Source organism: Octodon degus, unplaced genomic scaffold (assembly GCF_000260255.1).
Source record: "Octodon degus isolate 3935 unplaced genomic scaffold, OctDeg1.0 scaffold00068, whole genome shotgun sequence".
Taxonomy (NCBI): Eukaryota; Metazoa; Chordata; class Mammalia; order Rodentia; family Octodontidae; genus Octodon; species Octodon degus.
In genome coordinates this window covers 5991921-6003887 of record NW_004524644.1, presented here as the reverse complement: position 1 = coordinate 6003887, position 11967 = coordinate 5991921, and the positions used below count along the sequence as shown (strand labels likewise).

At 41.1% G+C, this 11967-nt stretch overlaps 1 protein-coding gene and 1 pseudogene across 2 annotated transcripts in view; both read left to right on the top strand.

The window, feature by feature from the left end:
• Positions 1 to 11967, top strand: part of Sclt1 (sodium channel and clathrin linker 1) — a 262327-nt gene that overhangs the window by 233626 nt on the left and 16734 nt on the right. The gene's annotated exons all lie outside the window — the stretch shown is intronic.
• On the top strand, positions 7494 to 8227 carry LOC105742719 (annotated as a pseudogene).

Here is an 11967-nt window from a genome sequence, read left to right as displayed (position 1 = left end):
TTTTTTTTTTTTCAAGAACACAAATACACTTTTGCTTTCTGTTAGTTTAAATTCATTTGTGGTATTTTTAAGAGCCTTAGTACATTGTCGGCATACTTGCTCTTACCTTGTACCATTTCATACTCTATTTCATAGTGCTATTTAAAGTTGAAATATACTTAAAGTGAAAATTCCCCTTTCCAAAGTGGGATGTCAGTTTCTGTGACACAGGTCAATAGAAAAGAGGTAATTATTTTTATAAAACATCTAATGCTGATCTTTTTGAAATAATCTAGATTCCAGCTCTCCGCCATGCTTCCATAGGTGCATCCGACTCCCCAAGTTCTCCCAGAGCCCAGTAGTGTATTTCAGCCTACAGTCCCTATTTCTGTGACTGGTGGCATCACCTATACCCAGTTGCCCAAGCAGAATTCTGAGCGTTACCCTGAACTCCTCCCCTGCGCACCTCTAAGTCAATGCTGCCAGTTCCACCTCTGAAACATCTGAAGTCTGCCCACTTCCCTTTAGTCACTGTAATTCTGGCCATCAGCGTTGCTTACCTGAACTGCTGCTCGAACTCCCTAATGTAACTACAGTCTTACTATTTTTTCCTATGGCAGTTAGCGCGATTTTCAGATGTTCCAATCTAATCATGTCATTTCCTGTCTGAGGTCCCTCAGCACCCTTCCTGTGGACTCAGGGTAAATATTGTTTTCCTATCCTGGTACGTAAGATCTTTGTGGCCTGTGTTTCCTACCTTTCTGTCTTCTTCCTGTCTCACCACCACCCCTAGAAACACTCTGCGTCCCATTCATTCTGAACTTTCAGTTTTCTAAATTTATTATCTTTTTTGTTTGTTTGTTTCTGGCCTTCGCACATAGGTTTGCTTCCTTGTAAAGCTCCTCCTGTCCTTCTCCTTCTCCACCTACGTCCTGTAGAGAGACCGCTCTAACCCTTAATCCACCATGTGTGTGCCCTTAGCACTGTGAACTTTTAATGGTAGTTACTACCTATATTTTAAGCTTCTAATATTTCCAGCAGTTCATATGTGTACTGCATCTTCCTCACTTTGTCCCCTGGGCCCAGCACAGTATGTGACATGTAGCGGCACTCATTTTCCCACCTGGTAAATGAATGAACTTTGGATTTTCCCAATGATATTTTGAGATAACCACTTAAAATTAGACATTAGAAGGGAATTTTACTCATGGCATTGTAAGTTTGACTTTATTCATCAAGTAACTTTTTAAAATAAGCTTCCTACTGGGCCTACAGTGCCAGCCCCACCCCCAGGGAGTGCTGAGATGGTAATTGAAACTGGGCATGGTGGCGCACGCCTGTAATTCCAGCACTTGGGAGACTGTAAGCAGGCGAATCACTATGAGTCCATTATATGCAGTGAGATCCTGTACACCCTGCCCTAAAATGAAAAAAACTAAAATAAGCTTCCTAGAAATAGTCTTGATAGAAGAACTTTAAAATACTTTCATTTTCTTAACAACGGTCTCTCAAATTTATTACTGTACTTGATGACTACTTTGAAAATATAATCACTCTGAATTATCTCTGTAGTTCTATTATGAGAGTAAGTCATTAACATAAACTTTGGAAAAACAAGAGTAAAGGGTACTACAAATGTTACCATTGAGCCAGCCATGGTGCGCACGGCTGTAATCCCAGCTATTTGAGAGGCCTAAGCAGGAAAATCATAAATTCAAGTCCAGCCTGTACATATATGGGTAAGAAATGTTCTGCCATAGTTTGGACAATCACCTATTTCTGTGGAATTAACCATATTTGTCTAGGTTAAGTCAGGTGTGTTGGTACACATTAAGCCTGTAATCCCATCACTTGGGAAGCTGAAGCAGGAGAATCACCCCAAGTCCAAGGCCAGTCTCAACTACATAGTGGGTTCCAGGACAGGCTGAGAACTACATAACAAGACTCTCTCAAAATACACACACACCTGCATAAAATGTGTCTAGGTTAGACTAACCTCTGTTTGCAGACACTGTTCTAAACCTTGTAAATGTAGTTTCCCATTTGGAGCTTTTATTTAATTGGGAGAGGCAAATAATAAAGCAAGGGATAAGCAAGATAATTGGGAAGTTTTAAGTGAACTGATGATGAGGTGGCATGGTAGTAAGACAGAAGTAGAAGTACTAGAGGGCCGGACTATTTCAGAAAACGAAGTCCGAAAAGGGGACATTTAAATAAAGCCTGAGGGGCCGGGGAGATGGCTCAGTAGAATAAGCGTTTGCCTGGCAAGCGCAAGGGCCTAAGTTCAATCCCCTGTTCTGCCAGAATAAATAAATAAATAAAACCTGAAAGATGAGAAGTAAACAACTATTCTTTGGTTAAAAAAAACAGTAAACTATTCCAGGGAGGTGGAAGAAAGCAAGTCTTAAAGGCTAGTGCTAACAAGGAGCAGACAGTCAGTTCTGTGCGGCTGTGGAGAGTGAGTGGGTGAGGACATGCTACTGGGTCAAAGAGCTGAGCCCAGTCAGATCGCAAGTGGGCTATTTGAGGGAAGACGCTTGTCCTTGAGGTAAAATGCATAAGGAAGACTGTTTTAGGTTAAAATCCAAAGTGCCACAGTGGGAAGTCATTGGCGGATTTGAACACTCTTTTATCTAGTCTCTTTAAAGAGACTAAAGAGAAGGTAAAATCTGAGTCAGAATGAGCAGATATTAGAGTATTACCATGTTCTAGGTGGCATCTGGCCCTGGCTGCTAAGAGGATACTTTCAGAGTTCAGAGGCAGAAGTGGGGAGTTTGTAATATATTAGAGAGGCAGGACAGGACTCGCCAGGAAGTTAGATACAAGGGCTGAGGAAAAGAAGTCAGAGAGGATGGCCGGGCCTGTGGCAGAGCAGCTGGGTTGATGTGGTTTGCTGATAGAGGAACCCTGTAAAGCACTAAGCAAGGAGTGGCTTCCTTCTGGGGCAGGCTGAATTTGGGGTACATACCTGTGTTGCTGGTAGATATGTCAAGAAGCCTGTGGGATATACAAATAAAGAGCTCACAGTGACGGTGGGCCAGAGATACAAAATCACAAGGTTGTACTTCAGGGCTTGAGGAAAGAGTGAAGCTTTCTTAGTGGGAAAGCACAGCAAGGGAGAGAACAAACCTGGGACTGAACACCTGAGCTCCGTGTGTGTCTGCAGCTGACCTGCCTGCTTTATGATGGGATATTTTTAGTTAACTGGATGAGAAAAGATTTGAAACTTTGCAATGAATTTTCTTTTTTAGTAGTCAGATTTTTTTTTTTTTTCTGGAACCGGGGATTGAACTCAGGGCCTTGCACTTGCCAGGGAAGCACTTATTCCACTGAGCCATCTCCCCAACTCCAAATAGTCAGATCTTTTGAAGCCATACAAAAAGTTGAGATCACAATGTTTAGTCACTGTTTTGTCACATTGTTCAAAAAAATACTATTTTGCCTGCTTGGCCTCAGCATTACATGTCACAGGTATGATTTACCAATGTCTCTTATAACTGATTGGACTTAAAATGGAAAGCAATATGATCTGGGTGGGGGGTTTGGGGGTTTTTTGAGGCATGGTCTCAGTATGCAGTTCAGGCAGGTCTTGAGCTGACTTTTTGTAGCCCCCCAGACTGAGCTCAAACTCACAGCGATCCTCTGGCTTACCCTCCCAAGTGCTGGAATTACAGGTGTGCACCACCACACCCAGTACCAGTAACCCACAGTGGCCTCCCTCATCTGGGGCCAAGACCACATGGCATGTAGAGTCAGGGGTCAAACTCAAGTCCTTGCAGTTGCCAGGTAGGTACTTATGACTCTGAGCTATCTCTCTGGCCCCACAAAATGATTTCAATGAGAAAACATTTGGATTTTAATTGCAGATGCTACATTTTTCCTTTGATCATTAGATAGCCTTAGGAACAGTAAGTGAATCCTCTGAGCCCCAGTCCCTTTACTTACAACATAAAGTAATAACTACTTTGCCACCTTAACATAAAGACAAGGTGCAACATTAATGGGTTCCTCTTGACTTCCATCCACTTAGTCATCTCAGGACATTCATCCATGAGCTAAGTTCCTGTGCAAAGCAAGCTTATGGATGCCCAAGGAGTTGAGGTTGTACCTGCCTATTAACTGTACCCTCTTAGTGCTTCTCAGTTATTCTACAAGTATCAGTGTTTTTGTTCCCAATTCACCTTACTGGCTTTCCTCATTTTGCAAATACATAGTTTAAACTTCAAATACATCAGTGATCTATGACTACAAAAAGAAAACAAGATTACTATTTTGTAAGCCAAGTTGAAAATTTTGAAGGATTTGCCACTGAATTAGATATAGGGAAGCCAACACTAATAGAATAAAAGAAGTACCACAAAAATCTAAAATAAAGGAGCCGGGGAGATGGCTCAGTAGAATAAGCACTTCCTGGTCAAGCACAAGGGCCTGAGTTCAATCCCCGGTTCCGAAAAAAAAAAAAAAAATCTAAAATAATTTTGTGCTTAGATGTTTTGCCAAGTGCCTTTTACAATCTTGTACCACATGAAGGAAACAAAAAGTAGAAATAATTATAGAAGGTGTTATTATGGATATGGTGTGTATAAGAAAGAAACTGAACATTGAAACAACTATACTTTTTAAAAATATATAAATTTTTAAGTATCTATACTTTAAAAAAAATCAATGCTGTGCTGGCCCCACCCCCAGGTATGCTGAGCCGGTGATGGAGTCCAGGCATGATGGTGCACACCTGTAATACCAGCACTAGGGAGGCAGAAATTAGGAGGATCACAATGAGTCTGGGCTGTGTAGTGAAACGCTGCACAAAAAATTAAAAAATATATATATTTTTTTTTTTCCAGGCAGAAAACTCAGAAAAATTTATTTTTACTTGGGCCTCAAAATTCCGAAAAAAATCTCATGAAATCATGGACCCTCTTCCCAGAAAAAGTAAATAAACATAAAATCTTTGGTGTGCTTAGAAGGTATTTGTGAAGATCCATGAAGCCTGTCTGTGGGTCACTGATTAGAGCCCAGGCCTTGTGTTCTTACCTTCATCCAGTAAGAAGAGAGAAACTGCAAGTAGTTGAGACATTGGGAACACGTTCTGTCATAATCCTGACAATCCACAGTGGCCTGATTTGATGACACATCAATATTGATTATATAATTTTTTAACAAAGCTTTTAAGTTTTTTTAATAAATTGCTTTGTTCATAAACTATTTAGTAAAATTTCATCCTTTTGCAATCCTTTCCTTTTTCTAAATTTTATTCTGTAGCCCTGACAAGGATTTTTCTGTCATGTAGACATGAACAATATATGTGAACTAAAAATGTCCAGGATACTAATGGGTAGGCAGTTGCTAGTGATATTCTAAGGGATTTCTCATTCTTGTATATGTACTTTTAAATTAGCAGAAGATAATTTACCTTAAACCTCGACTTTCTATGCCAGAAATCATCAGGAAATTATATCCAGTTTTATTTCCTTAGTTAGTGTAAAATGCTCAGTAGTGCTACATAGAAACTGAAAATATCTTTTATCTCTACCTTCTAGCAAGCTACCATTAAGTCATTCCTGATGGGTAAGAATATTTCTGTTTTCAAATGTTTCCAGAGAAGAGAATAAGTAGTTTTATGTGGCAAGTGTTTCAGTTGTAGTACAACTGTAAAAATTTCTGGAAGTCTTATGTAATATTTATTCCCAGTCACTGATATGTAAGGAATTTTCGATTATGATCTCTAATGAAGAAGAAATTTCGCGTAGATAATGCAGAGTCATAGCGTCCTCCAGGGTCTCTTCTTTATCACTTCAGTGAAATATCCTGATCGAGAAATGAGTAGTCACCAAGTCCTGACAGGCAGCGTCTAGGAACGACTTGAGGGACACAGTGACACTGATTTTCTCTTCAGCCTTTAATGTCTTCTAAACTTTCATTCACAAGAGAACCCTAAGATGGCAAGAAATGTGTGAGTGAAAACTAACCTTTTCTTGCCCACTTTAAGTTCTTTGAAAAAAAAAAAGTAGAATATTAATAAATATTCTAAATAAATGAAAATAATCCTTAGCTAAAATGTTTTTCATTTTTAAAATTAATTTTATTGGTACACATTTCACAGACATAATGCTCATATTCATCATAGTTAATCTGTACCTGTACATCATACACCTTGATTCTGCTTTTTCCCCCATTCCTTTTTCCTTGCTTCAACCCTTATTCCCCTCCTGATTTACAAAAGCTGTGTTTCCTTTTTTTTTCTTTTGTTCTTTTATTTTCTTACCTTCTTTCCATTTCCCATCTGTCTTTCCTGTGTCCCTACTAATTTCAACATTTTCTTCCTATATCCCAGCATCTATTATACATGTTGGTCCTTATTTCCCTTTAAGTTTCTCACATAAGAGAAAGAATGTGATATTTAAATATGTGTCTGATATATTTCACTTAATACCATGGTCCCAGGTGCATCCATTTACCTAAAAATTCTCAGGTTTATCCATTGTTATGGCAGAGTAGTGCTCCATTATATATAAAAACCACATCATCTTTCTCCATTCATTCATTGATGGGCTTTTGGGTTGTTTCTAAGATGTAGCTATCACAAATTGTGCTGCTATGAACTTGGGTATGTATGTATTGCTGTAGTATGGTGCTTTGAACTGTTTCCAGAAGATGCAAGAAGGGATACAGCTGGGTCAAATGAAACCTCTAGCTTTTAGGGTTTGGGGAATTTCCATAGTGGTTGTCTCAATTTACACTCCTGTCAACAGCTGGCAAGTGTGGGGCCAGGGAGATGGCTCAGTGGAACAAGTGTTTCCCTGGCAAGCCAAGGGCCTGATTCAATCCCAATCCACCTAAAAAATAAAAAATAAATTTAAAAAACAGTTGACAAGTGTTCTTTTTTTCACATAACCTCACCAGAATCTGTTATTGGTTGATTTCATGATAATAACTACTCTTTATGGAGTGAGATAGACTCTCAGTGTTGTTTTAATTCATATCTCTCCTGTGACCAGTGATGTTGAACATTTTTTACATGTTCATTTCCTGTTTGTACTTCTTCATCTGAAAAATATCTATTCATTTCAAATGCCCATTTTTGGATGAGACTTCACATTTCAGGGGTCTGCTTTTTTTAGTTATATTTTCTAGATATTAGTCCTGTGAGGAATAGCAAAAAAAAAAAATTTGCCCAGTCTCTCTTCATACTACTGGTAATTACTTTTGCTGTTAGAATGCTTTTTAAGAGGATCCCAATTGTTGGAGGTTTTGTCTACACCTATGTCTGGAAGTGTTTTACCTACATATTTTGTTTTATTACTGATTTAATGTTTCTGTTCTAATATTTAGATCTTTGGTCCATTTAAGTTTTAGTTCAATACATGGTGAGAGATGTGGATCTAGGTTTGCTCTTTGGCGGGTGGAAAGCTAGTTTTCCCAGCACCGTTTCTTAAAAGAGGCTACGTTTCCCGCAGTGAAGATGTTCAGCCTCTTCATCAAGATAAAGTGGGTGAGAGCCCTACGCTGGAAAGATGGCAGAACAAGAGCAAAGAAAAAAGATCCCCTTGGTTCCAGAAAATCTCCTGAAAAAGAGGAAGGCTTATCAAGCCCTCAAAGCCACCCAGGCAAAGCAGGCACTTTTGGCAAAGAAAGAGAGGAAGGTAAAGGAGATCAGATTTAAGCGACTGGAATCCTTGCTTCATGATTCCTGGCAGCAGTGGCGTGTCGGAGTGTGTGTGAAACGACTCGAGGTGAAACCTCGCGCTTTGGAAGCACCTGATGCACATTCCTTGGCCTTCGTTGTCTGCCTCCAAAGTATTAACGGGGTGAGTTCACTAGTACAGAAGACCACTGCAAGACTTCGCCTGAAGAAGCTGTTCAGTGGTATCTTTGTTAAAAGTCACCCCCCAAACTCTCAAAATGCTGCGAATAGTGGAGCCTTATGTGACCTGGGGATTTCTGAATCTGAAGTCTGTCCGGGAACTGATTTTGAAACGTGGACAGGGCAAGATTAAGAATAAGACCTTCCTGCTGATGGACAACACTGTGATCAAGGAGCACCTGGGCAAGTTTGGTGTCGTTTGCCTGGAAGACCTCATCCATGAAATCGCCTTCCCAGGGGCGCATTTCCAGGAGATTACCTGCTTCTTGCGCCCTTTCCACCTGTCTGTGGCCCTGTAAGAACAGAGTGGGCTTCCTCAAGGAGATGGGCTCAACTGGCTATCGGGGTGAGCGCATCAACCAGCTCATCCGCCAGCTGAACTAGTTCCAGAGACTGGAAGGAAGCATAAGGGAATCGGCGTGGCAGGCACCTCTCAGCACCGCCCAGTTTCAAGGAAGAGTTCCGTTGTTCCCCATCATGCCACGGCTGAAATCAGCACTTGCTGTGGAGGAAGAGGTCCTGTTTTGCTGCATCTTCTGTCCTGGGGCTCACTGTTGGTGAATGACTTGGAGCTGTGGACCCAGCCCAGAGGCGCACTTGAGTCTGGCGCCCCAGAGCTCTTTTGAAAAGACTGAAAATACAGTTACACCTGTCTGGAAAACAAGTGTCCCGCTGTCTCTGTCAGGAGGCCAGGTTCCAGCTTTCAGTGATACGGCTTTGTGAGGTCTCAGACTTGCGTGGCCCAGGTGGCTTTTGTACCTTAGCTTGGAACTGACTCAGTTTCTTTTCTCTACCTCAGAATTTGGGAAGGGAGCCAGGCATAATGGCACACGCCTGTAATCTGGACACTGGGGAGTCTGAGGCAGAAGGATCACTGAGTGTGAGGCCAGCCTGGGCTATAAAGTGAGTTCAAGGCCTGCGTGTACTGCATAGTGAAACCCTGTTTCAAAATGACATAAATAAGAATTTGGGAAAGGAAGAACCTCCTTCCTAGGAAAAAAAAAAAAAAAAAAGATAAAGTGGGTGAGTGTATTCAGAGTTGTTTCCGCCTCTTGTGCTCTGTACCATTGATCCATGGGTCAGTTTTTGTCAATATTGTGCTGTTTTTATCACAGTAGCTTTGTAGTGTGCTTTCAAGTCAGGGGTTGTGATGTTTCCTGCCTTGCCTTTGTTTCCCAGAATTGCTTTTTCTATTCTAGGGCTCTTCTGGTTCCAAACGTATTTATGATTATTTTCTGTAAACTCTTTGAGGTGTCCTATTGGTATTTTGATCAGGATTGCCTCAACTCTGTGCAACAGTTTTAAAATATGGACAGTTTTCCTATATTGACTCTTCTTACTCAAGAAAAAGGATATCTTTGTATTTTCTGAGATCCTTGTTATGGTTTGTGTATATGTGTCCCCCCAAAGCCTCACACAGGCATAGGGCACCTTCTGGAGTTTGTGACTGGTTACTGTGGGTGTGGGTGCTCCACCTTCCCTGGAGCAGGTAATTTGCATTACAATGTAAGGGGGAAAGAGAGGCTAGCTGCTGCCTGAGCTGCTGCCACTCCCTTTGCTCTCTGCTCTTTGCCCCTGCAATGAAAGGTTGCTCTCTGCCCTGGGCTGCTCTGCCTTGAAGACAGCTGAGTATGGACTGAAATCTCCAATCACTATGAGCTAAATAAACCTTTCTTCCTTCATTTTGAGTGTCAGGTATTTGTCCAAGCAATGGGAGAAGAGTAACTGAGACAGAATTTGGTACCAGAGAAGTGGGGTCATTTCTGTGGCTAAACTGACCATGTGGATTACCAGTTTTTGAGAATGGTTTATGGAAAGAGGTAGGCAAAATTTGGAGATGTCACCTACAAGAGAAGCACTGGAACAGCTTCTGCTGTTCTGTATAGGAGATTCTGGTCAGAGCTCAGAAGGCTGACAGAAAGCTGCCTATAAAGACCAAGATCGGGAGATTTCTGCTGGGAAGAAGGACTGTGTTGGTTGTTGGACTCCTGACAATGTATGTTATCACTTGGCAGAAAGTTGGTCTGCATTTTGCTTGTCCAGAGACTTTGCCTGAGACTGAAATTAAAAGCAATGGACTCATTAATCTAGCAAAAGAAATTTCAAAGCATCCAATATTGAGGCAGTGGCATGGCTATTACTGGGGACTTTTAACCAGATTTATGTTGAGAATCAAGAGCAAAGAGCCCAGCAGGATGATTTAAAATTGTGTGATTTAGCCAGAAAGGAGCTCCAATAAATCTGTGAAGTGCAAAGATAGAGCTGAGAGGATCTCCTTTGCGAGCAAAGAACTGGAAATGGAAAGGATGGCCTGATGGCACCACAGGAGCTATCAGGTCTCCACCCTTTGCAGCCTCAGAATTGCAAAGGTGAGGGACTTTGCCTTGGGGAAAAAGCCACAGAGCCCCATGTTCCAGAATGGTGCTAGCAGGTGAATCTGTTCCTTGGAATCAGAGGCAGAGTGCTCAGCGATCCAGGCACTCAACCCCTACTGCCAAGAGAGAAGGGAACCTGGCTACTGCTCCAACTGGCAGCAAACCTTAGCATCATATACATGGCATTGATTTTAGGCACTTGCAGAATGCAGCAGTTCTGAGGTTAAGAAGGCTTCCACCTAGATTTCAGAAGAAGGCCTGTGAGGCCAGGCAGTGTGCTCCTGAGAGGGCAGAGTGTAAAGCTGTTAGTGAAAAGCCTATTCAGTAGAAACCCCAGAAGTTTGTAAAAGCCAGGAATGTGGATCATCTAAGGGAACCTGCAAGGAGGGAGCAAAGCTGGCCTAAGAGAGAAGCCATGGGAGCTACTACTAAGAGTGCCCTAGGGGCGGAGCCACATGGAGCTCACAATTCACCAAAGATTCACCGAAGATTGCTTCGGATGTTCCACATGGAACTATAGGACTTAATTTTGGCTCTTCTGGATTTTGGACTTGTTTTTGTCCCAATGTTTGGTATCCTGCTATGTGTACTTTTCAGAATGGTAATGTATATCTTGTGCCATTGAATGTTGGAAGTGTTTTATTTTTCATACTTTCCATTTTTACAGGGGCTCACAGCCAAGAGTTTGCCTTAGATCTTGAAGGAGCCTTGGGACTTGACTTTTCAGCAATGCTGGAACTGTTAGGACTTTGGCAACTCTTAGAGATGAACTAAAAGGCCTTTTGCATAAAGGGATGTGCATGAGTCTTTGGGGGTCTAAGGGAAGAATGTTACAGTTTGTATATATGTGTCCCTCCAAAGCCTCATGCAATCATGGGGCAGCTTCTGGAATTTGTGATTGATTATTGTGGGTGTGGGGAAGCTAATTTGCATTACAGTGTAAAGAGGAAAGAGAAGCTTGCTAGCCTCCTAAGCTGCTGTCTCTCCTTTTGCTCTCTGCCTTGTGTCTCTGCCGTGGAACCAGCTGAGTATGCGCTGAAACCTCCAGGAACTATGAGCTAAATAAACCTCTCCTTCCTTCATCTTGGGTATCAGGTATTTGTCCCAACAATGAGAGAAGAGTAACTGAGACAATCCTCTTCAATCTCCTTTTTCATTATACTGTTATAAATGTAAAAGCCATTTATTTTCTTCATTAGATTAATTCTTATTTCATTTTTCTTGATACTATTGTGAAAAGGTATCATTTCCCTAATTTTTTCTCTCACTGAGTTTGTTATGTGGTACAGGAATTCTGTTGATTTTTGAGTGTTAACTTTGCATGTATTATACTACAGAATTCAGTTATTGAATCTGGGAGCCTTTTGGTAGAGTTGTTGGGGTCTTCTATGTAGCGTTTCATGTCATCTGCAAATAATGAAAATTTAGCTTCTGCTTTTCCTATCCCATTCCTTTCATTTCTTTCTCTTGTCTAATTGTACTAGCTAATGTTTCCAGAGCATATTGAATAGGAGTAATGATAGTGGATAGCCTTATCTTGTTCCTCATTTTAGAGTAAAAGCTTTCAGGTTTTGACTATTTAATATGATGTTGTCTGTTGTTTTTGTCATCAGTGGCTTTTATAGATAGAGATAGAAAACCTTCCACTCAGAGTTTCTCTTGGGTTTTTATTGTGAATGGGTGTTGAACTTTATCAAATGCTTTTTGTGCTTCTATTGAGATGATAATGTGATATTTGTCTTTGCTTCT